The sequence below is a fragment of the Octodon degus genome, unplaced genomic scaffold (assembly GCF_000260255.1).
Source record: "Octodon degus isolate 3935 unplaced genomic scaffold, OctDeg1.0 scaffold00004, whole genome shotgun sequence".
Taxonomy (NCBI): Eukaryota; Metazoa; Chordata; class Mammalia; order Rodentia; family Octodontidae; genus Octodon; species Octodon degus.
This window is the reverse complement of record NW_004524580.1, coordinates 21,874,227-21,877,828: the sequence shown is the minus strand read 5'-3', so window position 1 is coordinate 21,877,828 and position 3,602 is coordinate 21,874,227. Positions and strand designations below refer to the sequence as shown.

Sequence of the window (3,602 nt, the reverse complement as noted above, 5' to 3'; positions counted from 1 at the left end):
TGGCCAGCTCAGCCCACCAGGGGGCGGGGCTGGCTGGCATGTGGTGCTGGGGGATTGAACCGCGGTCCCTGATGCTTTGCCAAGCTTGTTCTAAGTAGGTACCTTAGACCACTGAGCCATCTCTCCAGCCCCCATGGTTATATTTAATGCAAATAAAGTGCAAAACAGAAAAAGCAGTGATGTGTTTTAAGGCACTAACATAAGCACTGTTACATTGTCTGGGTGAGAGTGACAGGTGACTCACTCTTGACCTGTACAGGTTTTTTCAAGTTGCATTTTTGGTGGGACTATCAAAGTTGTGAACACTGAGCAGATTAGTTTTCAATTTCACTGTTGGAAGTAGTGGAAAGTTCAGATGTGGAGCTGTTCAACAGCTGAGATGTTAGCCCTTTGAAGCTAGAAAGTACTTTTTACAAGTTGGCTTTGCTGTAGCTTTACGGTGTAATTTGGCATATTCCCATTGGCTGCAAATCCGGGAGCTGATCTAAAACTTTTCAGTATGAAGAGTTTGGCTAGCCTGAACTCCATAGTGAGGGACCCCCTCAAAAAAAAAAGTTTGGTTTTTCTCCCCTTCTAATGTCATTATTGCTTCCTTTATGCTGATCTCATTTTCTTCTTTCTTTTTTGGTCGAACTGGGGATTGAACTCAGGCCCTTGCGCTTGCCAGGGAAGCGCTTACTCTACTGAGCCATCTCCCCGACCCCTGCTCTCATTTTCTATGTGCAAGGTGGTGCAGCGTTTTAAAAGGTGTGAGTGTGGAAGTTAGGAAGGAGCAACTTCATGTGCCTACCATGTTATCTAGTTATCTAGAATTACCAGCACATTGCCGTATCACATACCCCTGATCATCCTGACCTACCACAGGACTGCTTTGGAAACATGATCTAGTGTGCTCAGTGGCTATTAGGTTTCATTATGACCTGGTGAAGTCTTCAGGTCAGCTTGAGTTTAAGAACAGGCTACTCAAGAAGTCTTACACCTGCCTGGCAAGAAAGCAGGCCTGTTGTACAAGTTTTTTTTTAAAGTGCTGAGGAGCAAATCCAGGTCTCCTTGTGCTCTTCCACTGAGTGGCTCCCAGTCCTTCCCTGACTGTACCAGGTTGGAATTCGATGTTTTGTTTTGATTTTTACACAGCTTGGATTCATAGCGTCCCTCCTGTCTCAGCTTCCCCAGCAATGGGATTACTGCTATCTGCCATCATGCCTGGGGTTCTGGGATCAGCAAATGTGGTAATAGGGTTCAAACCTAGGTCCTTGTGCTTACCAGGCAGGTGCTTAGGCCATGAGCTGTCTTCCCAGCCAGAATTTGATGTTTTCTTTACTTAGATCTACTATTGTGAGCAGCAGCAGCAGTGACACCCAGTGACATTGTTAAGTAACAAGGGTTTACCCCCAGCTGCCTAGGATGTAAAAACACTTGTAGGAGCATGGGCAGTGACTGTGTTAGACTAGCTCCTGCCCTTGACTGCAGCCACGCCCTACTCAGACACAGGTCTTAAAGGCTTGGTAGCTTCCTTTTTTACCCTTTGTTAGTATTGAGTATACACACAGTTCAAGCATTTAGGAGGCCTGAGTTTTTCTCATAGACACTTCTCAAAGGATTTAACTACACAGGCTTTTACAGAAAATCTGTATAAAAAATGCCTTTAGCTGCGCATGGTGGCACATTTCTATGATCCCAGACCTGGGAGGCTGAGGCAGGACTACTGACTTGAAGGCCAGCCACTCTGAACTATTTAGAGACCCTGTCTCCAAAAGTTTCTCAGTGTACTCAGGTTGTGCATAGAACAAGTAATGCTGGATATTTGAAGAACATGTGGCTGCACTTACCTGTCATCCTGTAACCTTGTTTTGGTTGTCCAACTCTTTTGTTGGCTGAGAGGCTGACCTTCCCTCCAGTGCGTCACATGCGGACTGTCCATGAGGAGCACCTGCGCACAGCTGCTCAGCACGGGGGAGCTGCAGCCCTTGTGTGGGTGTGCCAGGTGCTGGCAGCTACTGCTCAGCTCTCCTTATGTCGTCGCCTAAGGATTTGTACCCAGATTCATAATGGAATATAATTTTTTGGTTATTGCGTATCTGTGTATACCTATCTTATGGATAGATTACAGATTAACCACTACCCTTTTGCTAAGCATTTTATTCCTGTGCATGAGTTTGCCCGCATTCCTATAATGAAACGGATAAAGTACTGATGGCCAAATATAAAGTGTTGCACTGATTGTACAAATCAATGTTTTGAGGAAAAAAAACCATTAAGCTGTTTGACAAGCAACGAGAAATGGGATACACAAAGGGTAGCATTTCATTCCTCTGAAAATACTACATGCAAGAGTTGTCTTTAAGACTAGTTTGCTGAGAAAAAGTACAGGAACTAGAGCACCCTTGAATATTTGGGTGTTAGCTCTCAGTCTTGCTAAGCAAGGCCTACTTAGGGCTGCCATTCTATCTGCTAAATGCAGCTAATGGGATAGTATGTTAAAAAACGGGAAGACAAATGTAGCACCAGGGGCCAACCTGGTAGCTCAGTAGAGTGAAAGCGGCCGCTTAGGCAGAGCGCAGAGGCCAGAGTTCAATTCTCAGCCTGTCATGCTGGCTCCGCCTGCGCGGCACTCTTGAGACAGTGAGGCTAGGTGTGGCAGCACAGGTCTGTAATCCCAGCACTTAGGAGGCTGGAAACAGGAGAATCACTATAGTGAGACTTTGTACTAAATACAGGAAAAAGAACGTAGCACCAGTTCTCACTTTTGGCCCCACTTCTGCTCTCCAACTGGTACGTCACTGGTCAGATGGTAGCACATGCTTGTAATCCCAGGACTTGTGAGCTCAAGGCCAGGCTGAGCTACAGTAAAACACGAAAATGTTACTGTGCATTTATTTGATGGGTGACCCTAGTTTTTTAGTAAAGTTCGCAGTACACAGTGCTTACGTTGTGGGAATTGGTACAGGTACAAACACATCTTGGTTCCTTCTTATATTCCCTATTCTGCTTTCCACCTTGATCCTCTGAGCAGTCCTATTTTTAAAGATTTCACTGTTTCTAAAGATAAGCCTGCATAAAACCTGAAGATATTTTAAGAGCTTCTCAGCTAAACATCAGTCACATCTCTGCGCCACCAGTTTGTGCTCAGGGCTGGGCACTTGCTCTGCCATTTCACCAGTGTGTTATATACAAGTAGATATTCCCTATCCTGCAGTTACTGTAATGTTAGAATAACTACACAATTTAAACTGTACCTGTAACCAGTTTTTAAATACTGAACAGCACAGCACTATCTGCTTCTCCAAACTAACCCTAACTGCATGAGGGACAAATGATGGGCACTCAGAGCCTTCGGCACAGTACCTGCACTGGCACAGACTACCACTGGAATGCACAGGTGTGTTCCTCCTAAGAGATGCACTCTGACCCTTTGATGGGAGCATGGTAGAGATTGTGGATAGGGAAGCAGTGCGCGGAAAAGGATACACCTTGTCCTGAACTTAAATGTCTGAAAGAAACCCCACAAAGACTATGTTTCCATTTTTATTTGTTTCCAAATATAAAAAAGTCAAAATCCTTACACCAATTATCTCAGATGAGACCATGCAAAGCAAATTGTG

At 44.9% G+C, this 3,602-nt stretch overlaps 1 long non-coding RNA gene across 1 annotated transcript in view; it reads right to left on the bottom strand.

Annotated features, from left to right (window-relative positions):
• LOC111817070 overlaps positions 1 to 3,093 on the bottom strand; it is a 16,102-nt gene extending 13,009 nt beyond the window's left edge. The window contains exon 1 of the long non-coding RNA XR_002821338.1: positions 2,929 to 3,093. This is a non-coding gene — a long non-coding RNA (uncharacterized LOC111817070). The remainder of the gene's footprint in view (positions 1 to 2,928) is intronic.
• Positions 3,094 to 3,602: the final 509 nt, after the last annotated feature.